General features: G+C 40.7%; 1 long non-coding RNA gene across 1 annotated transcript in view; it reads right to left on the bottom strand.

Annotated features, from left to right (window-relative positions):
- LOC141585257 (uncharacterized) overlaps positions 1-23801 on the bottom strand; it is an 87897-nt gene that overhangs the window by 10703 nt on the left and 53393 nt on the right. The gene's annotated exons all lie outside the window — the stretch shown is intronic.

The raw sequence follows: 23801 nt of genomic DNA, 5'->3' as shown, positions 1-23801 counted from the left end.
TGCTGGGATTACAGGCATGAGCCACCATGCCTGGCCTGAAAATGACTTTGGGGTAAACAACAAACTATCTGCTACATTTGATCTAGACTCAAAACAGCTTTTCTATATTTTTCTATAAAACTAATGACAGTAACTTGTTAGGTGTGTTTAGAAAAATGGGACTTGGTAGTCTTGTTTTGTTTTGTTTCTAGCCATTTCCTGTTTTGGAAATGACTGGAGTTTCAAGAGGAAGAAGAAATATGTCATACAAAGTTTTCTTTCTTTTGTTTTCTTTTAAGGCAGCTTCAAAGACTGACAATACCAAGTCTTAGCAAGACTGTACAAAAGCGGAAAATCTTATACATAGCTGGTACAAACACTTTGAAAAACTGTTTGGTATTATCTACCAAAGTTAAATATTCATTTATTCTATGACTGAGCAATTTCACTCCTAGGAATTCTGAGAGCCATGTGTACATGGGTATGCCAAAAAAAAAAAAAAAAAAGTCCATAACAGCTTTCTGCACAGCAGCACCCAAATGGAAACAATTAACATGTGTATCAACAGGAATGGATAGATACGTTGTAGCAGAGGCATACAAAGAAATATGACACAACACTGAAAATGAACAAGCTGCTGCTACTTCCAACCCCATGAATGTATCTCACAGATATAAGATCAAATGAAAAAAATCAGACATAAAATAACAGATACCATATGATTCTATTTATATGAAGCTAAAAAACAGGCAAATTCAATCTAAGGTGACAGAAGTCAGGATAGTTTTTACCCACACTGAGAAAGAAAAATTTGAAAGGTGGTCTTGCCTCGCCAGACCAATAGACTTTTAAATCAAAGCAGTGTATAGTTGCAAAAAAAAAAAAAAAAAAAAAAAAAAAGACAAATAGACTCGCAGAATAAAATGCCCAAATACAGATTCAAGTCAATATGAACACATTTAGCATATGATAAATATGACATCTCAAATCACTGGGGCAAAGATAGATTTTCACTAAATAGGGTTGAGATAAATGAATAGCCACTTTTAAAAGATAAAATTAAATGCATATTTCCTACCACACACAAGAATAAACTCCAAATAGACCAGGAAGCTAAATGAAAAAGGAGAAAAAAAAACCCAAAACCATACATAAATTAAAAGAAAACATGAGTGAATTCCTTATTAACCTTAATGTAGGGGAAGATTTTATAATGACTCAAAAATCCTGAGGCAATAAAAGAGGGATAAATTTGACTGCATAATGTGTATTTTGTCATACACATTAACAATTGTGTATAACAAAAAGACAACTGGACAAACGTAGAGAAAATATTTGCAATATGTACTTAAAAAAAAAAAAAAAGACTGATATCTCCAGCTGGGCATGGTGGCTCACGCCTGTAACCCTAGCACTTTGGGAAGTTGACGTGGACAGACTGCCTGAGCTCAGGAGTTCAAGACCAGCCCGAACAACATGGTGAAACACCGTCTCTATTAAAATAAAATGAAATTTAAAAATTAGTTGGGTATGGTGGTGCACGCCTGTAGTCACAGCTACTTGGGAGACTGAGGCAGGAATATCACTTGAACCCCGGAGGCAGAGGTTGCAGTAAGCAGAGATCATGCCACTGCACTCCAGCCTAGGCAACAGAGCAAGACTCTGTTTCCAAAAGAGAGAGAGAGAAAGGGAGGAGGGAGAGGAGGGAGAGAGAGAGAGAAAGAGAGAGAGAGAGAGAGAGAGGGAGAGAGAGAGAGAGAAGAGAGGACATTTTTAAATTAGCTTAAAACTAGCAAAAGAAAGGGAAAGTATGTATAGATGGTCCTTAAACTTATGACAAGATACGCTCACTCCTGTAATCCCAACACTTTGGGAGGCCAGGGTGAGCAGATCACTTGAGCCCAGGAGTTTGAGACCAGCCTGGGCAACATGGTGAAACCCCAATCTCTATAAACAATATAACAATTTGCCAGGCGTGGTGGCATTCACCTGTAGTCCCAAGTACTTGGAAGGCTGAAGTGGAAGGATCACTTGGGTCTGGGTGGTTGAGGCTGCAGTGAGTCAGGATCAAGCCACTGCACTCCAGCATGGGTGACAGAGCAAGACCCTGTCTCAAAAAAAAAAAAAAAAAAAAAAGAAAAGAAAAGAAAGAAAGAAAGAAAAAAGAGTATGACAAATCATTCTGATAGCAAGATCACAGGGAAACAGGTGCTGTCATACGCTGCTAATGGAAATGCATGACGGTACAATCCCTATAGTGAGGAATTTGGAACTATCTGACAAAACTGCCCACTAACCTGTTGAGCTAGCAATTCCCTTCCTAGGAATTCATAGTGGAGACACATTTCCAACAATACAAAAATACACACAAATAATTATAGCATTGTTTATCATTGTAAAATATTGGAAACCACCTACATGCCCACAGATGGGATACTGGATGAATAAACTGAAGCACATTCACACAATGGAGTATTGCTGTAAAGAGATTGAGGAAGCTCTTAATGAACTGGCATAAAGCAATTTCCAAAGGTATGTTTCAAGTGAAAAAACAGAGTATCTGTAGTATGCTACCTCTGTGTAAGAAAGAAGGAGGTGAAAGGAAATACACAAGCAATGGACAGCATGGAAACCAATGAGACTGATTAACAATGGAAAAGTGGGAATGGGGCAGAAAGAATGGGGAAATGGGAATGGAGTAGAGATATGAAAAGAGAATGACATAATTCTGAGTATAGTTCTAGATTCCAGAAGCATGGTAATGTTTTTACATCCAAAGGAAATAAATACATAATTGAAATCAACCAGGATGTAGGGAGAAAACAAACAGAAAATAAACATTAACAAATAAACCTGAGACATAACCGACAATAATGACTGGGGGTAGGGGTTGAACAAACTAACCTAAGTAAATTTAGAACACAATATATATTTTTTGCAAGACTAATAAATATTGCATATTGCAAGACTAAAAAAATACAAATATTGTATTCTAGTTAAATTTTATTTTCGGAGGGGTATGGATTAGCAACTCTAAAGCTACGTTATGTGTGTTCAAAGACTGAGCAAGTTAGTGAATATATTATGAAAAAGACACAGGTTTATTTCTGTCCAAGTAAAAAGTTACACTTAAAAAAAAAAAGGAAAAATACTAGAATAAACCATGTGGTGTTACTTGGAATTGAAATTATCAATATGAAATCATAGCTTTTTAATTTTCCAGAGAGGGTCTTGTGCTCTGTCACCCAAGCTGGAGTGCAGTGGTTGGAGCATAGGTTACTGCAGCCTTGACCTACTGGGCTCAAGTGATCCTTCCTCCTCAGCAATCTGAGTAGCTCAGACTACAGGATTATGCCACTATACCCAGCTAAATATTAAGTTTTTTGTAGAGACAAGATCTCACCATGCTGTCCATGCTGATCTTGAACTTCTGAGCTCAAGCAATCCTCTCGCCTGATCCTCCCAAAGTGCTAGGATCACAGTCATGAGCCACTGCGCCCAGCCAGAACCACAGTTTTAGAGACATATCTACACAGTTATACAAATAGATAGATGTAGAAATAGAAGTAGATGCATGTGTGTGTGTTAGTATACACATATATGTGTCCAAGTGCTTTCTGCTCAAAGGACCTAGAAGCAACAAAAGCAAAGACACCTCAGAAGTAATGAGCTCAGATCTCCGTCTCTATGCCATTCACCAATGAAAATTTAAATAAGAGTCTCTTGGCCAGGCACTGCGGCTCATACCTGTAATCCCAGTACTTTGGGAGGCCAAGATGGGAGGATCACTTGAGGCCAGAAGTTTGAGACCAGCCTGATCAATGTAGCAAGACCCCATCTCTATTCTTTTATTATTAAAAAAAAAAAAGAAAGAAAGACATAGAAAAGAAAAGAATAAGAGCTTCTTAAAGAAATTATTGATTTCAGCACTGGGGCAGGAAAAGCACAGGATGAGCCTGGAATATCTTATGGATCCAGAAAGCAGAGAAGTTTTGTGTGTGTGTGTGTGTTTGACAGTCTCTCTCTGTCACCCAAGCTGGAGTGCAATGGCATGATCTTGGCTCACTGCAATGTCCATCTTCCCGATTCAAGCAACTCTCCTGCCTCAGCCTCCAAAGTAGCTGAGATTACAGGCATATGCCACCACTCCTGGCTAATTTTTGTATTTTTAGTAGAAACAGGGTTTCTCCATGTTGGCCACACTGGTCTCAAACCCCCGACCTTGTGATCCACATGTCTTGGCCTCCCAAAGTGTTGGAATTACAGGGGTGAGCCACCACAACCAGCCTACTTTTTATTTTTTTAAATGATGTTGGAATGTTTAAAGGACACAGGAGCAAGCATGAATGCAATCCCAATGACCAAAGCTGGGATGATGTGAGCAATAAACCCAGCAGTGATGGGTTATAACATAAAAAAAAAGAGAAAATAGCTATGAGTACAGGCTGACACTAAGTGAATAGTTGGTAAATAAATATATAAAATATATAATTATAAAATAATTTTAAATGTACTTATTAAATTATATTTAGTATAAAAATTTAATTAATATACTTAAATGATAAATATATAACTGAATAAAGAAGTAAATGGGGGCCGGGCACAATGGCTCACATCTGTAATCCCAGCACTCTGGAAGGCCAAGGTGAGCAGATCACTTGAGGCCAGGAGTTAGAGACCAGCCTGGCCAACATGACAAAACCTCATCTCTACTAAAAATACAAAAAATTAGCCAGGTGTGGTGGCACATACCTGGTGCATAGTCCCAGCTACTCAGGAGGATGAAGGACAAGAATCACTTGAACCTGGAAGGCAGAGGCTGCAGTGAGCTGAGCTCATGCCACTGCACTCCAGCCTGGGCGACAGAGTGAGACTACCTTGGAAAAAAAAATGTAGGCAGGGTGCGATGGCTCACACCAGCACTTTGGGAGGCCAAGGCAGATCATCTGAGGTCAGGAGTTCGACACCAGCCTGGCCAACATGGTAAAACCCCGTTCTCTATTAAAACTACAAAAATTAGCCAGGTGTGGTGGTGGGCACCTGTATTCCCAGCTACTTGGGAGGCTGAGGCAGGAGAATCACTTGAACCTGGGAAGCGAGGCAGGGGTTGCAGTGAGCCTCAATTGTGCCACTGCACTCCAGCCTGGGCGATAGAGCAAGACTCATTCTCAAAAAGAGAAGTAAATTAGAAGGGATACCTCTTTCTAACAGTAGAATTCCAATTCATATATGTAAAAGGAATGATCCAAGTACAGAACCACCATTTGGCAATAACGGGTGCTAAAATTAGTATGTAAATGTATGATGAGTAATGAGATATTTGCATCATTTCAAAATATCTCCCAACAAGATATTTATTAATTAGAAAGGCAGAAATAATAACTGTAAAGTTAAGAGATCTGGCAGACACCACCTTTAGCATGTGATCAAGGCCAGTATCATGGACCTCCAGACAGTAAGTACTAAGAAGGGCATAAGATCTTTGTCAAAGCATTGCCAAAAATGCAGAGCTTGAATTTAATCATGAGGAAACATCGCACAAGCTTAAATTGAGGGATATTATATAAAATAACTGACCAGTCTCTTTTAAACTATCATAAAAGACAGGAAGGACAGAGGAACTATCCCAGATTGCAGTGGCTAAAGAAACATAACAACAGGATACAATGTGTGAACCTGGCATGGATCCTGAACCAGAAAAAAAGACATTAGTGGAAAAATTAGTGAAAGGTGAATAAGGTCTATAGAATTCTATTGATGTTAATTTCCTGTTTTTTTTTTTGTTTTGTTTTGTTTTGTTTTTTTTGAGACGGAGTTTCGCTCTTGTTGCCCAGGCTGGAGTGCAATGGCGCGATCTCGGCTCACCGCAACCTCCGCCTCCTGGGTTCAGGCAATTCTCCTGCCTCAGCCTCCTGAGTAGCTGGGATTACAGGCACACGCCACCATGCCCAGCTAATTTTTAGTATTTTTAGTAGAGATGGGGTTTCACCATGTTGACCAGGATGGTCTGGATCCCTTGACCTTGTGATCCACCCGCCTCGGCCTCCCAAAGTGCTGGGATTACAGGCTTGAGCCACCGCGCCCGGCATTTCCTGGTTTTTATAATTATTTCATGACTTGGGAAAGGTGAGTGAAGGGTAGGCAGGGATACTTATACTACTTTGCAATTTTTTTGTAAGGCTGAAATCATATCAAAATAAATGCTACAAAAATTTATATATTAGTTATCCTTGGAGGAAGTACCAATTAGGAAGAGCATGAGGAAACGTGGGTGCTGGACATATTCTCCATCTTGATCTGGGTTGGAGGTATATGGTTGTATACTTTACTTATTTACCAAATTTTTTTTTTAGACAGAGTTTCACTCTGTTGTCCAGGCTATAGTGTAATGGTGCAATTATGGCTCCCCACAGGGTCCACCTCCCAGGCTCAAGTGATCCTACCACCTCAGCCTCCTAAGTAGTTGGGAATATAGGTACATGTCACTACGCCCAACTAATTTCAAAAAAAAATTTTTCTTTTTTTAGAAACAAGGTCTCACTACATTGCCCAGGCTAGTTTCAAAGTCCTGAGCTCAAGCAATCCTCCCTCCTCAGCCTCCCAGAGTGTTGGGATTACAAGCATGAACCACTGCACACCACCCATGTATATGTTTAAATTATACTGAGCAGTGAATTTGTGCACTTTGCTATAGATATGTTATTCCTGAAATTTTTTAAGTGTTTAAAAAAAAACCCTACACAAATTTAGTTTGGCCAAGTAAAGTTAAAGAATAAGGCCAGGTGTGATGGCTCACACGCCAGTAATCCCAGCACTTTGAGAGGCCGAGTTGGGTGGATCACCTGAGGACAGGAGTTTGAGACCAGCCTGGTCTCTAGTAAAAATACAAAAATTAGCCAGGCATGGCAGTGCATGCCTGTAATGCCAGCTTCTTGGGAGGCTGAGGCAGGAGAATCATTTAAACCTGGGAGACAGAGGTTGCAGTGAATGAAGATTATACCATGTTGCTAAAAAAAAAAAAAAGTTAAAGAGTAACCTCAGTGATTTATATTGAGCTAGGCTCCTAATAAAAGTCCAGAAAACTGGGCACAGTGGCTCACGCCTGCAATCCCAGCACTTAGGGAGGTCAAGGCAGGCAGATTACTTGAGGTCAGGAATTTGAGACCAGCCTGGCCAACAAGGTGAAACCTCATCTCTATTAAAAATATAAAAATTAGCTGGATGTGGTGGCACTGATCCTTCATGACATAATACCAGAGGAAATGATAGTACCATTCTAATTTGTTTTAAGGAAGAGGAAACCAATCTCAGAGAAATGAGAAGACATTGGCCACCCAGCCAGAAACTGGCAAAGTAAGCATGGCCAAGCTGGCTGCGTCTGACTTCCAAGTCTGCAATGTTTCCTGCATCCCACACTGCCTCAAACCAGAAGATTTTTATTTGTATTTTTTAAAAAATGAATTCTGAGTTATTTTCTTTTCTTTTTTTTTTTTTCTTTTTTCTTTTCTTTTTTTTTTTTTGAGACGGAGTTTCGCTCTCGTTACCCAGGCTGGAGTGCAATGGCGCAATCTCGGCTCACCGCAACCTCCGCCTCCTGGGTTCAGGCAATTCTCCTGCCTCAGCCTCCTGAGTAGCTGGGATTACAGGCACGTGCCACCACGCCCAGCTAATTTTTTGTCTTTTTAGTAGAGACGGGGTTTCACCATGTTGACCAGGATGGTCTCGATCTCTCGACCTCGTGATCCACCCGCCTCGGCCTCCCAAAGTGCTGGGATTACAGGCGTGAGCCACCGCACCCGGCCGAATTCTGAGTTATTTGCTATAGCTGTAATTGTTGAAACCCATACTATGATCATATTTAGCTGCATGCTACTGAAAAAAAAATGCCACCAAAAGGAACGAGATCATGTCCTTTGCAGGGACATGGATAGAGCTGGAAGCCGTTATCCTCAGCAAACTAACGCAGGAACGGAAACCAAAATACCCCATGTTCTCACTTATAAGTGAAAGCTGAATGATGAGAACACATGGACACATGGGGGGAACAACACACAGTGAGGCCTGGCGGGGGACCGTGGGGAGGGAGAGCATCAGGAAGAACAGCTAATGGATGTGGGGCTTAATATCTAGGTGATGGGATGATCTGTGCCACAAGTCACCACAACACACATTTACCTATGTGACAAACCTGCACATCCTACACAGGTTCCCGGAAATTAAAATAAAAATTGAGGGGGAAAATGCCTAATTAAAGAAAATTTTGGACACTTAGGTCTTTTTATTTTCTAAAAAAAAAAATGAGACTTCAAATATTAGAAGAAAAACTTCAAGTTCAGCTTTTAAGCATCAACTTGACTTTTTTTTCTCCTTTGGCTAACTTTTGGGTTTCACTTCATTAACTTTCCCTTGACTTTAAGTTGACCATCTATCACTAATCGTAACAAGATAATAGAGCAAGTTCAGATAGACTCATTGTCAAGTCAATGGACAATGACTAATTTCTTAGCAAAGTGCTTCTTTGTGTTACTTTGCCACACATATTAGAGACTGGTTTATTGCACCTGAAAATCTTTCATTGTAATTGGTCCAGGAATCCTGAAATCATTTCAATGGATTCACATAGTTGAGAAGTCTCCTCTGTGGGCTACCTGTTGTTTAAGACCACTGGCCTTAAAATCTGATATGCCTAGTGCAAGTCCTGGCTCCGTTTTTTTCCCCCCAGTGGGATACCTTGGGCAAGTTATTTAACTTCCCTGAAGTCTAGTTTTTTTTTTTTTTTTTATCATTAAGTTGAGATAACTATTACTTCTTACTGCCCTTGGGTTACTGGAGAAGTCAATGAGATAAAGCACGTAAAACACTTGGCATATTCCTTGGCGTGTAATCATTGTTAACTATTATTATTGTCTGGCACTAATCCAAAGTGACTGGTATTATGTTAATTGTTCAATTGCTCACTTCAAACCTCAGGATCACATAATATACCCAAGTTACAAACCTGCACATATTTCCCCTGAATCTAAAATAAAAGTAGAGAGAAGGGAAGGGAAGGGAAGGAGGAAGGAAAGATATGAGTCTGTGTCTACAATGTACAATAGAATATAAGCTCCTGATGCGTATATTCTATCAGGAAGAAAAGACAGTAAACAAACAAACACACAAGATGATTGCAGCCAGTGGTGAAAGTAAAACAGGTTTATGTGATGGAGAGTGCCTCAGGGAGCCACTCGTTGTCTATGGAAGCCTCTCATTTTCTGCCCTTTCTGCCCTGACCTCTCTGATTGCTTAACTGCATGAGGAGCTGGAACAGCCACATTAGAATATAAGCAGGTCGAGACACAGGTGGAAAGGGCTTTGATCCTGAGCACCATTCTACACCAGTGTCTTTTGTCTAAGCCACTATTATCTGGCTCATCAGCTAGCTCAATAATAAACAAAACAGTTACTTTCTTCTAAGGACATTTCAGCTCCCAACATGAACAAAAATGAAAGTCTGGAAGAAATTTAAAATTTGATTCATAAAAGTAGAATGTCAGAGACTACATAGTAGTAATAATTTAGGTATATTTCGTATCTTTAATTACCACTTATTGATTACTAAACTGTAAAGCATCATTCATATTCTTTTAAACATCACAGTAACTTTATGAATTATCTACCTTGAGTGCCATTTGAAAGACAAACACAATCCTAGCAATGAAAAAAAAAACAAAAAAACTTCTTAACGGGAGGCTGAGGCAGAATCATTTAAACCCAGGAGGCAGAGGTTGCAGTGAGCTGAGATCACTGCACCCCAGCCTGGAGAAAGGGCGACGCTCTGTCTCAAAAACAACAACAACAACAAAAATACTTCTTAAATATGCGAGTCAGCCAAGATTTGAAACCAAGTATGAGTGAGCTTTGGGTCCAAATGCCTAATTCCTTCCTCATACTGTCTCCAGAGTTAACAGGAAAGTAGAAATAAACTGAAAAGATAGAGGCGCATGACAGGGATAAAGGGAGTATCAAATAAGTGACATGCACAAAAAGAGGCGAAAGCAAGAAGGACAATGGAAATGAAGAACCGGTGAAGGCCACGTTCACAGTCCTCTGGCTGCTGACTTGTTCTAAAATTGTGTGGCTAGAGACCATCATACATATTACAAATGAAAGCATTGTCTTATCACCTGAGGGTACTACCCAGTGAAGGACTTCCTACCTAGGAAAGAAAGTGCTTAAGCTTTGTTCTATGGCAAGGTATGGCTCTTGGGCCAACAACTGCCTACAGTCTGGTTTTATAAATAAAGTTATACTGACACAAAACCATACCCATTCATTTACCTGTTGTCTACGACTCTTTCACACTGTAATGGCAGAGTTGAATAATTGCCACAAAGGCCTTATGAGCCTCAAAGCCTTAAATGTTTACTATCTAGCCTGATACAAGAAAAGTTTGCCAACCCCTGATGGATGGTATAGCTTCAATCCAAAGATCTCCCTGGTTATACTATGCCAGCTCTCTTAACACATCAAGCTGAAGCATTGGGAATGACAATCTATTTCCTCTACTTTTCCCACTTTTGAACATACACTGTTCAGGGGAAATGCTGAACCTCTATATCCTAATGAAAACTTTAATTAAATTCTCAGCAAAATCAAATCCATTCTGACTCCCTCCTGTGTGTGAGTGGTCCATTTAATTCCCAGTATCTCTGAGTCTATACCAGAAAATACTTCCTGAATCTTGTTAGCATACACCTTCATATATGCCTGCTACCTTGCTTAAAAACATGACGGTAGCTTTAATTAAGCTTAAATCCACTGATTTGATTTTTATTAAATCACAATAAACTAAAGCAGAAGAAAATGGGGAAATTTGCTACAAGGAAGATGGCTTTTAGAATGCAATTGGTAAATACAGTGAAAAAGGGCAACTTGGCTATATTTTTGAACTGGCAGAAAACTGCAGTGATTACATTATTCAGGAGTAATATAATACTCACACACATTCCCGGAGGGCAGAACCTAGGGTTTTAATCATTTAGTAATGTACTTGCATCAAATCTTGCAGATTTGTCAAATGCCATAAATGAACCACAATTTCATCTAGTTTGCTATTCTGGGGCCAGCTCAATTTTTTATCCATGGTATGAGCATAGAAAGTCGGGAAGAGAAAACATCTTTCCCAAGAACTCCTAAATCTCCAGATGCTGGCCAAGCTGTCTCAGGAATAAGTTGGCAACAGACTTTGGATACCTCCTATAATCCAGGTTTCCCAGAAGCCTCTGAAACCACGTTTGTAGAGATTAGAGATTACAACAGTAGAGAAGTCTAGCATGGCTGACTCAGTCTTGCTTCTACCTTCACAGGCTGGCTGTCCTCACTTATTCCCAGGCGTAAGCCAAGATAACCATGGGGGAATTTAGTTTATGGTTTAATATTAAAGATAGGATGATAATAGTCCTTCCCTAAAACTGACACCCTCCTTGTTCAGGGATAGAAATCACCTTTGTAAGACTAATAAAAGGCCACAGGGCTGGGCAAAGTGGCTCATGCCTATAATCCCAGCACTTTGAGAGGCCAAGGCAGGAGGATTGCTTGAACTCAGGAGTTCAAGGACAGCGTGGACAACAAAGCAAGACTCTACCTCTACAGAAAATTTAAAAATTAGCTGGTCATGGTAGTAAGTGCCTGTAGTCCTGACTGCTCAGGAGGCTGAGGCACAAGGATTACTTGTGCTCAAGAGTTCGAGATTGCAATGAGCTATGATCACACCACCACACTCCAGCCTGGATGACAAAGCAAGACTCTGCCTCAAAAGAAAGAAAAGAGAAGAAGGGCCACAGATTAGGATTATAGGAATGGCTTGAATTGTTCTAAAATGTAAGTGTACCTTGCCCTTCTATAATTGGTCACTGTGTTGGAGGTCATACTTCCCCCAATTGCTCCTACAGATAACATCACTATTGTAGAACCTAAGGTTTGTCTTTTGAGATGTCTTTCACACTTCTGCATTTTCGTGACCAACTGACTTCACTCAGACCCACGACTCATGATAGCTGGTCCTGTGGCCTCCACCCAGAGGCTGATTTTGTGCAAGAGGATCATTTTCCACACTCCTATAATTTCATCCCCAACGAATCCCCCACCAGCCAAAGTATCCATAAAAACTCTAGCCTTTGAGTGCTCAGAGAGACTAATTTGAGTAAAAAACTTTCCATCCTTCCATTTGCCTAGCTCTAAGTTAATTAAACTCTTTCTTTATTGTAATACCACTGAATTGGTTTTTTCTGCACAATGGGCAAGATGATTACACCTCCTTTAAGGCAGCAGAAGCAGAAATAACTGCAACATTTAAAATTTTTCTGGGCCCTTAATGGGAACCACTCTTGGTGAGGTTTGATTTACATGCTTGGTTCACAGTACCCATGTGCACCTTATGACGCTTGCCCCAATGTGATCCTTTTCCTGTGTAACTTCAGCGATGTGTCATTTCTATTTCTTCTTGGCTTTAGTCACACTATAATATGGCTCTCCAGGGTAGGAGGAAGTGTACAATCTATCTCCCTGGGGATTATTCACTGGGTGGATTATGCATGGCATGTTTCTTATCCCAGCTGGAGTCTCACATACCACCCAACATGAGCTCAGTAACACACTTCTCCATCATCTTGTGTGTTTGGGAAACAAAAATCAGTTTGAATGAGTTAACTCTGGCCTCCACCTCAGGAAAACTGTAGGGCTGGGCAATTAAGAGGATAGAATTTAGCAGTAAGGTCAACTGGGTTCCAGACATCAGTTTTGCCTCTGCCTGACTGTATGGCCTAAGTCACTTAACTATTCTGAACCTCTGTTTCCCCATTTTAAAAATAGTCTGGCAATACTCCATTCCCAATCTTGCTGAGGGCTAAACAAGTTCACATATATAGAGTTTAGCTTAGACTCAAGAAGTAAAGGAGAATGATTGCTTGAACCAAGGAGTTTGAGCTCAGCCTAGACAATATAGCAAGACTCATCCCTGCCCACCCCCCCCAAAAAAAGGGAAAACAAGAAGATTTTTAGAATAAGTGTTCATAAAGAAGACTAAATTTTTCTCTGAGAAATTATTTTTAAACAATCAACAAAGCAATAGCAATATGACCAAAAAACATTGACAGGTCACAAAAAAAGAAATATATAAGGGTCTCTTAAACATATAAAAATATATTTAATCTCATTTTGTTTTGTTTTTGAGACAGGGTCTCACTCTGTTCCCCAGGTTGGAGTACAGTGGTGCGATCACGGCTCACTGTAGCCTCGACCTGCCTAGGCTCAGGTGAACCTCCCAGCTCAGCCTCCTGAGTATCTGGGACAACAGGCACATACCACCACACCTGGCTACTTTTTCTATTTTTTGTAGAGCCAGGGTTTCACCATGTTGCCCAGGTTGGTCTCAAACTCCCAGGCTCAAGTGATGTGCTCTCCCCAGCCATTCAAAGTGATGAGATTACAGGCATGAGCCCCATACCCGGCCTAGCCTCACTTTTAATTAGAAAAGTGCACATCAAAGCTATGAAGGGATATCATTTTTTTTCCTAGCAAATTGCCAAAATTCCAATCCAAAAGTTTTACAACATATTTTATAATCAATAGTAGAATGAAGTACTCTCATCCATTGCTGATGAGAGTGCAAAATGATACAACGCTTTGAAGAGCTGATTGGCAATCCCTATCAAAATTACAGATGCATTTACGTTTTTATTCAGCAATTTCACTCCTGGGAATTTGTTTCACATCTAAACCTAAACCAGCACTACATGAAGTTTCAGATATACTCTGGTATTGATGGTAGAGTTGTGTGCATGAGCCAGAGGCTGGGAATACTCAAATGTTCATCTAGAGGTGAGAGAGTGAACAAGCCACAGTACTTCTACACAATATTCACAACTGTGAAAAAGAGAATGAAGTTCTCTATGCCCTGTGAAATGTCACAGGAAAACAATTAATTGAAAAAGCATGCAAAACAGTAATATAGTATCTGAACTTCTACGTAAAAGGAGGGACAATAAGAATACATTTATATCTGTGCGAAAATAAATATCAGAAGGCTATGAAGAAAATTAATAAGAGTTGTTACATATAGGAGGCCAAAGGATAGGAAATTAGGTAGGTTGGGTCAGGAATTAGAGTAAGACTTCTTTTGATTTCACTTTTATTTTTGAACTATGTGACTATGTTTTCAACTCAAAAAATAAAACCAAAGAAAATGATTAATGTCTTCTAAAATGAAAAAGGACTTCCAAAATCAGTTAGAACTCATATTTGAATTACCTGTCATTTTGGATATACTGTATTTATGGCCCCTTGTTGGGTTGTAAACCTTGAAGATGGAACATGTCTTATATAAACATCACTATAACCTGGGTGGCCAGCCACATGTCTTCCTCTCCCTCACAGTTAAATGAATACTTTTTACTAAACCAATGAACAAATGAATGAACTTGTGGCTTTCAGGTGCAGAGAGAATGATCATTAGCTGGCTCTATCAGAAAACTATCAAACAGTCAAGAAATGACATGAAAATGATGAAATTTTCTTCCTTTTCTTAATTATACTTTAAGTTCTGGGATATACACACATATCTTGCAGGACTGTTACATGGGTATACACATGCCATGGTAGTTTGCTGTCTCCATCCTCCCTTCACCTATATTAGGTATTTCTACTAATGTTATCCCTCCCCAACCTCCCCACCCCCTGCTATCACTCCTCTAGACCCCCATTCCCCAATAGATCCCAATGTGTAATGTTCCCCTCCCTGTGTCCACGTATTCTCATTGTTCAACATCCACTTATGAGTGAGAGAACATGTGGTGTTTGGTTTCCTGCTCTTGTGTCAGTTTGCTGAGAATGTTGGTTTCCAGATTCATCCATGTCCCTGCAAAGGACGTGAACTCATCCTTTTTTATGGCTGCATAGTATTCCATGGTGTATATGTGCCACATTTTCTTTAACCAGTCTATCCTTGATGGGCATTTGGGTTGGTTCCAAGTCTTTGCTATTGTAAACAGTGCCACAATGAACATACGTGTGCATGTGTCTCTATAACAGATTGATTTATAATCCTTTGGGTATACACCCAGTAATGGGATTGCTGAGTCAAATGGTATTTCTATTTCCAGATCCTTGAGGAATTGCCACACTGTCTTCCACAATGGTTGTACTAATTTACACTCCCACCAACAGTGTAAAAGCATTCCTATTTCTCCACATCCTCTTCAGCATCTGTTGTCTCCAGATTTTTTAATAATCGTCATTCTAACTGGCATGAGGTGGTATCACAATGTGGTTTTGATTTGCATTTCTCTAATGATCATTTTTTTTTTAAGACAAAAAACAGAGTCTCACTCTGTCACCCAGGCTGAAGCGCAGTGGCACAATCACTGCTCACTGCAGCCTCCGCTCCCAAACCTAAGCAATCCTCCTACCTCAGCCTTCTAAGTAGCTGAGACCACAGGTGTGTACCCCAACACCCAGCTAATCTTCACATTTTCTGTAGTGACAGGATCTCCCTGTTTCCCAGGCTGGTCTCAAAGTCCTGGACTCAAGCAATCTACCCACTGCAGCCCCCTGAGTAACTAAGACTATAGACTGTACACCAACACACCTGGCTAATGTTGCTTATTTTTTTGTATAGACAGGGTCTTGCTGTGTTGCCAGGGCTGGTCTCAAATTCCTAGTATCAAGCGATCCTCCCTCCCCTCACTCCTCAGCCTCCCAAAGTGCTGTGATTAGAGACATGAGCTACCACGCCCAGCCAAAATTTTCATTTTTATAATGGGAAGTAGAAAGGAGACCCACTAAAGAGCTCAATGACAGAAAAGGAAAAAAAATCAACAACTTCTCTGAACTCTACAAACTATTCTAATCCAGTTTCCTTTTGGGGACAACATTTGAAACTGAAAACCAAACGCAACAACAGTGCTTTCTTGACAAAGCTGGAAAAGTCCACAGTTCTGCCGCTGTTCCTGTCAAACTTGAGGAGGGCCTTAGTAGGTCAGAGAACAAGTTTCTAGGCAGAACTTTTAACTCTTCCCTCATCACCAATCCCCTTAACAAGCACTGGGGGGAAGATTGTCCGAAATAGATGAGTGATAAGATGATTCCTATGCCCAGAAGACAATAAAAATGTGTTCATCCACACTTTTACTTCCTGGATCCACAATAATTTATTTTAAAATACCATTTTCCTTACTGCAGGGTGGCTGGTTTATAGATTAGGCATCTGTTTCATATAATGGTCCCCAAATGGAACAACAATCTATGTTTTAACAAAACAGAGAACTCATTTCATAAATCACTTTCAGCCTATCCGATATCGCACACTGAATTTCTTTTAAATCCAAGCAGATTTCCTCCTCTTCAGAGCTTATCCTGCACGTTGTTATCAAAAACAGGAAAACACACATATACTTCAAGCTGTTACAAGACTCCAAAGAAGTGTAGTGGCTCATGCCTGTAATTCCAACACTTTTGGAGGCCAAGGCAGGCAGATTGCTTGAGCCCAGGAGTTCAAGACCAGCCTGAGCAACATAGTGAAACCCCATCTCTACAAAAAAAAAAAATACAAAAAATCAGCCGCACATGGTGAAGCGTACCTATATAGTTCAGCTACTTGGGAGGCTGAGGAGGAAGGATCCTTTGAGCCACCAAGGTGGGAGTTTGATTCGCCACTGCATTCCAGGCTGGGTAAAAGTGAGACCCTGACTCAAAAGAAAAACAATAACAAAAACAAAGGAGTAATAGTAAATCTAGAAATCTCTCTCTCTCTCTCTCTCTCTCTCTCTCTCTCTCTATTTTTATCCTATAATAAAATCCTTTTAAAATGTTTTCAGGATGAAATATTCAAAATAGTCAATGTCCTCAGAAAGCGTCTAACCCAGAAATTTGCAAACAAATGGAATTACTTAGTCATTCCCTATTGCCTTGCTCATAGCAGACATGACTAATTGATTGATTCTTTCCCTCTGAGCTTGCTTGAGGCCCTGCTGTACTTCTCAACCCAAAGTTCCAGGCACCCTCTGTCAGGAAGAGCAATTAATATGCAGGATGAAATAATCCAATTCAATCACTTTTATGGTAGCAGAACTGAAAAATAGAAGAGGTAAAAGACTTTGCCAACATCACACAGTAAGTCAGCGATGCACCTGAAATATATTCTTAAGTACTGACTCTTGCATTCTTGTTTGTCTACACCAACACATAATGTGCATTACCATGGGCAAATTTGAGTTTGTTCTATGTGTATTATTACTTCAGAGCAATTCTTCTTTTCTAAAAAAAAAAAAAAAAAAAAAAAAAAAAAAAAAAAAAAAGCCTTATACATGAAAACAACCATATGCTTTCTAAATAAAGAATTACTTGGCTGGGCATGGTGGCTTATGCCTGTAATCCCAGCGCTTTGAGAGGCCAAGCTGGGTGCATCACCTGAGGTCAGAAGTTTAGGACCAGCCTGTTGAACATGGCGAAACCCCATCTCTACTAAAAATACAAAAAATTAGCCAGGCATGGTGGTGAGCGCCTGTAATCCTATCTACTTGGGAGGCTGAGGCAGGAGAATTGCTTGAACCTGGGAGGTGGACATTGCAGTGAGCCGAGATTGCACCATTGCACTCCAGCCTGGGAGACAGAGCGAGACCATCTCAAAAAAAAAAAGAATTTACTAATCATTCCAATACAAATAATTTGGAAGCTGCTGGCAGCCCGCCAGTCTAAATATCATTTTGTTGTGGCAATCTTTTTTCCTGATCAAATATGCTTCTTCTTCAGTACAGGAGGGATAATTGTTATTAAACAGGAAATGACTTTTCATTTGAGCTAACAAAGAATGGAGCAATGAGCAGGGATGCATGGACAATACCCTCCATCACAGTTGCACAGCAACACGGTGAAGCTGTAGTAACTCTAATCAATTCGTTACCAGGTTTATTAAATTTTAACTGGGCTTTATTTTTTCTTTTGATTCAACCAAAATTTCTTAGAATTACACAATGTCAGAGCCACATGGGACATTGTAATTCATCTGATTAAAACAACTACAAGAAACTAAAAGGAGAGTCCAAAAAGTGATTCAACCAGCATAACACAGGTAGGGCCCGGATTTCATGATTCTGAGCTCCTTCCTATTCAATGTCCCACAATACTGAGATCAAAATGAGGATTTTCCTACCTAGGAAACAATATAAAACACACTGAGTTCTCTAATCAATGCTTTTCAGACTCCAGTGTCCACATGGATCACCTGGGGGGCTCTCGTTAAGACATAGATGATATAAATCTGGGGTAGGGCCTGGGATTCTGCATTTCCAGCAACAGGTGATACTGATGCTACACTCCCATGGGCCAGGGTTCTGTTTAGCCCCAAGAGAACCATCTGCTTCTAGCAGAGAATCTTCATGGATTTCTAACTAATGAGTCGCACACAATCACTGTCAATCAGGTTATCTCACGTTGTATGCAACTGAAATACAGTTTACATGGTACTTAGGGTTTACTGGGAGAAACCTGCTAATTAAATGAGTTTGGTTTGACAAGGTACAGAAGGAAGCAAATTTATCTCCTCCATTGCTATCTTCAAATTTTCTCTGTTGTGTTTTCCCTCCCTACCCCAGCTGAATGTCCAGGGCAGATTCCCTGGCGTCTCCAAAAAGATTCAAGTAGTAATCACATTTTCAGGACTCCAAATGTCCAGCATAGCATATCAAAACTTCAGTTTCTCATCCAAGTCACCCAGCTTTTCTCTCCAGCTGCTCAGACCCAACCCCAGATGAGAAAGAGGAGAAGCAAGAAGGATTTGTTGTTTCTTTCCCTGTTCTGCCTTCTCACTTGCTCTCTCTCTCTTCTTTTTTTTTAGCTGGAGTCTTGCTCCCTCGCCCAGGCTGGATTGCAGTGGTGTGATCTCAGCTCACTGTAAATCCTGTCTCCCGGGTTCAAGTGATTCTCCTGCCTCAAGTGATTATCCCACCTCAGCCTCCCATGTAGCTGGGATTACAGGCATGTGCCTGATTTTTGTAATTTTAGTAAAGACAGAGTTTCACCATGTTGGCCAGGCTGGTCTCAAACTCCTGACCTCAGGTGATCCACCTGCCTCAGCCTCCCAACGTGTTGGGATTACAGGCGTGAGCCACCATGCCCAGCCTTTCTGACTTCTCTTTCAACCACTCTCTGCTACTCCCAGACCCCAGAGGATTGGGGTTGGGAATGGGAGAGGAGCTTACAGAAGGGAACAATATGTTCTCACTGAACTGGTAATGTATCTCAAACATTGCCTCTTTCCCTACTGGGGCAGTTTTATCAGTTCTTTGGAGACTCACCACTCCCCCCACCTCCAAAGTAGGGATTTCTTCTTCTTTTCTTTTCTTTATTTTGAGACAAGAGTCTTGCTGTGTCACCAGGCTGGAGTGCAGTGACACAATCTCAGCTGACTGCAACCTCTGCCTCCCAGGTTCAGGCCATCCTTCCACCTCGGTCTCCAGAGTACCTGGGACTACAGGCATGCACCACCATGCTGGGCTAATTTTTGTATTTTTACTAGAGATGGGGTTTCACCATATTGGCCAGACTGGTCTCAAACTCCTAGCCGCAAGTGATCTGCCCACCTCAGTCTCCAGAAGTGCTGGAGTTACAGGCATGATCTACCACACCCAACCTAAACTAGGGACTTCTGATGGTGCCCTATTTTCTTAGTAAATGTATTATTTTGCTGACTGCTTACATGGCCCTTCCTGGTCTGCTTTAGTGATATAGTCCATACTGCCACATTCTGCTACATTCTTTTTCAGAGTGGGGTTCTTTGAAGAGATTTTAAAAAGGCTACTCATGCCAACAGGGCATCTACACTCTTGGTTCAAAGCCTACTCTATAGCCTTTGCCAGCACAATGGTCCATCAGCCTTTCACCTTCAGGCTTTTCCATATAAGTCAGGTTCTGGGCCTTCCAAAGTCTGGGAGAAACTAAGCCCTACTAAGAACATTTCCATTATGCTCCAGTGGATACCATTCTGCCAGTGGCGGGGGCCGGGGGGAATTCTTGACCAGGCAAGGTAGCTTATTCCTGTAATCTCGGCACTTCGGGAGGCTGAGGCAGGCGGATCACTTAAGGTCAGGAGTTTGACACCAGCCTGGCCAACATGGTGAGACCCTGTCTCTACTAAAAAAAAAAAAAAAAAGCTGAGCGTGGTTGTTGGTGCCTGTAATCCCAGCTACTTGAGAGGCTGAGGCAGAAGAATCACTTGAACCTGGGAAGCAGAGGTTGCAGTGAGCAGAGATGGTGCCACTGTACTCCAGCTTGGTGACAGAACAAGACTGCCTCAAAAAAAAAAAAAAAAAAAGAAAGAAAGAAAGAAAAACACTTTGTGAAAAATTGTACAGAATGTTAACCAATAGGGTTTTAATCTCTAGAGATATATAACTGTCATCCAAAAAAGTTTCCAGAATACAGAATAGTTTATATATTTCTGATAAACTGACACATTCTACTAGCATAATAATTGGGTACATGACACTCATTTCAGTAAATAAGAGCAATTGAGCACGTACTAATTTCCAGGTACTCTTTGAAGTGGTAACACAGTAAGATTGCTAGGAATTGATAATAAAAGTACTTTTAGAACTCTGTTAGCTGACATTTTCATTTTTTCTCCATGAAAAAAATATATAGACCATTAATCTGGTGGTTTTGAATCCTAGGGTTGTTCAATGGTAGGACTGAAGCACGTTTCTAGAATGTGATATGACTAGATGCCTTATATGATGCTTCCTGATCCTACCAGTACTAGGCTAGTTAGCGCTTTTTTTTTTTTTTTTTTTTTTGAGATAAGGTCTCACTGTGTCTCCCAGGCTGGAGCACAGGGCTCAATCTCTGCCCACTGCAATCTCCACCTCCGGTGTCCAAGCCATCCCCCAACCTCAGCCACCCAAGTAGCTGGGACTGAAGGCGCAAGTCAGTACCCTCTGGCTAATTTTGTTGTAGAGACAGGGTTTCACCATGTTGTCCAGACTGGTCATGACCTCCTGAACTCAAAGGGATCCTCTTGCCTCAGACTCCCAAAATGCTGGAATTACAGATGTGAGCCACTGAGCCTGGCTAGTTGATATTTACCATTTCTTAGTAGTCAATTCAACATAATAACATTTCTAGAGTAGACACTAAGCCCCAAGCACTTGGCAAGGAGGTTGAAACTATCTGTGTTGCAATGAGGTATCTCTTGCACTAAACATGTATTAACATTCACAGATTCATCCACAGTGAAAATGATCCGGCACCCCATTAATAATTTGCTTTGTATGTTCCTAATCAAAGGGACTTTACCAGCTTGTTTACTTTACTAGCTTGTCAGTGCTTGCCTTACCCACAGCCTCCTTCTAAAGGTGTCCTTACACTAAGGTTGCCCCCCTTTTTTATTTGAGATGAAGTCTCACTCTGTCAACCAGGCTGGAGTGCAGTGGCACAATCTCAGCTCATTGCAACCCCTCCTGCCTGGTTCAAGCAATTCTCTTGCCTTAGTCTCCTAAGTAGCTGGGATTATAGGCATCCACTACCATGTCTGGCTAATTTTTATATTTTTAGTAGAACAGGTTTCACCATGTTGGCCAGGTTTTGCTAGGACTTGATAGTAAAAGTACTTTTAGAACTCTGGTAGCTGACATTTTCATTTTTCCCCATGAAAAAAATATATAGACCATTAATCCGGTGGTTTTGAATCCTAGGGTTGTTCAATGGTAGGACTGAAGCACGTTTCTAGAATGTGATATGACTAGATGCCTTACATGATGCTTCCTGATCCTACCAGTACTAAGTCTAGTTGACTTTTCTTTTCTTTTTTTTTTTTTTTTTTTTTTTTTGGTCTCAAACTCCTAACCTCAGTTATCTACCACCCACCTCAGCCTCCCAAAGTGCTTGGGATTATAGGCATGAGCCACAACACCTAGTCATAGGTTGCACTTTTGAGCCATATGAGACTCCACCACTTAGCTCAAAGCTGATTGAAATTGACAGCAGCACTTGAGTCTACAGCAGCCACCTGTAAGCTGGACAGTGCCCTACGTGATGGTCCTGTTCCAAGAATTAGAAAAGTCCATGGTCATTTTAATTACATTCTTCCCTAAGGATACCAACCAACTTCTTTTCTAAAGAATCAAAACCTGAACCATCTTTGAGCCTCAAAAGCTGAAAGGGGCATGGAAGTGGGGAGTGAGAGGGGAACCCATAAGAGATGATCCCTGCCCACAATCATGCAGGGTGCAGTACATCAAAAATAGATGTTCCCTAAGCCTTAGAACTTACTGTTAAGAATAAAACACAAACTAACAAACAAGGCACTGTAGGAATCAAAAATGTGTCATCTGTTTCTTTTTTTTGACCCAAGAATGCCATAGGAATGGATCCTAAGGAAATAACTGAACAAGTACCAAAAGATGTATGCATGGGGTCATCAGTAGCAGTGGAAGTTTTCATAAGAAAGAAAAAACCCAACCTAAATCAATAAGAGATTATGTAAATAAATACATTTACATAGTGAACTAGCCACCTATGTATTATTACAGAAAAAAGTCCATGATAGATTTAGCCAAAATAATGTTTATATAATGGATCATATACAGTATGCAGGTGTACATATATATATACAGATAGATAGATAGATAGAGATGAGAGTTTATAAGAATTTAGGCAACATTATGTTAACTAAAATGTTAACTAAAATGATTCAGCTTAAAGGAGAGATTTTGCTTTCTAATTTATGATTTTCTGTTTCCAATCTTTTTTACTATGTTATAATACATTTATAATCAGAAAAAAGATAATTTTAAACACATGTAATGAGGCCGAGTGTGGTAGCTCACACCTGTAATCTCAGCACTTTGGGAGGCTAAGGTGGGAGGATCTCTTGAGCCCAGGAGTTCAAGATCAGCCTGAGCAACATGGTGAAAACCTGACTCTACAAAAAATACAAAACTTAGCCTGGTATGGCGGCTTACACCTGTAGTTCCAGATATATGGGGACCTAAGGTGGGAGGATCACTTAAGCCCAGGGGGCTGAGACTGCCTTGAGCTGTGTTGGCACCACTGCACTCCTGCCTGGGTTACAAAGAAAGACCCTGCCTCAAAAACAAACGGAAAAATATTAACAACAAAAAACAAATAATGGGCCAGGCCCAAGGGTTCACACTTGTAATCCTTTGGGAGGAGGAAGAGAGAGGATGGTTTGAGCCCCAGAGTTTGAAGTGGCAGTGAGCTCTGACTGTGCCACTGTACTCCAGCCTGGGTGACATAGGGAGACTCCATCTCTTAAAACAACAATAAACAAAACCAAACAAATAATGATGCCATAAAATTAAAGCCCTAGGCCGGGTGTGGTGGCTCACGCCTGTAATCCCACCACTTTGTGTGGCCAAGGTGGGTGGATCACCCGAGGTCAGGAGTTCGAGACCAGCCTGGCCAACATGGTGAAACCCCATCTCTATTAAAAATACAAAAATTAGCTGGGTGTGGTGGTGTGCGCCTGTAATCCCAGCTGCTCAGGAAGCTGAGGCAGGAGAATCACTTGAACCCAGCAGGCAGAGGTTGCAGTGAGCCAGGATCACGCCATTGCACTCCAGCCTAGGCAACAAGAGCAAAACTTCCTCTCAAAAAAAAAAAAAAAAAAATTAAAGCCCTAGTTTTTTCCTTTGTATATGCCTTTTGTGAAGAATCTGCAATATACTAGATTAATGCATTTGGTGGAAATGTAATATGAGTTACAGATGAAATTTTGTATATTCTAGTTTCTAACAATATATCTTACATAGCCCAATGTGTAAAAATTA

This window comes from Saimiri boliviensis, chromosome 8, assembly GCF_048565385.1.
Source record: "Saimiri boliviensis isolate mSaiBol1 chromosome 8, mSaiBol1.pri, whole genome shotgun sequence".
Lineage (NCBI taxonomy): Eukaryota > Metazoa > Chordata > Mammalia > Primates > Cebidae > Saimiri > Saimiri boliviensis.
This window is presented reverse-complemented; position numbering and strand designations above follow the sequence as displayed.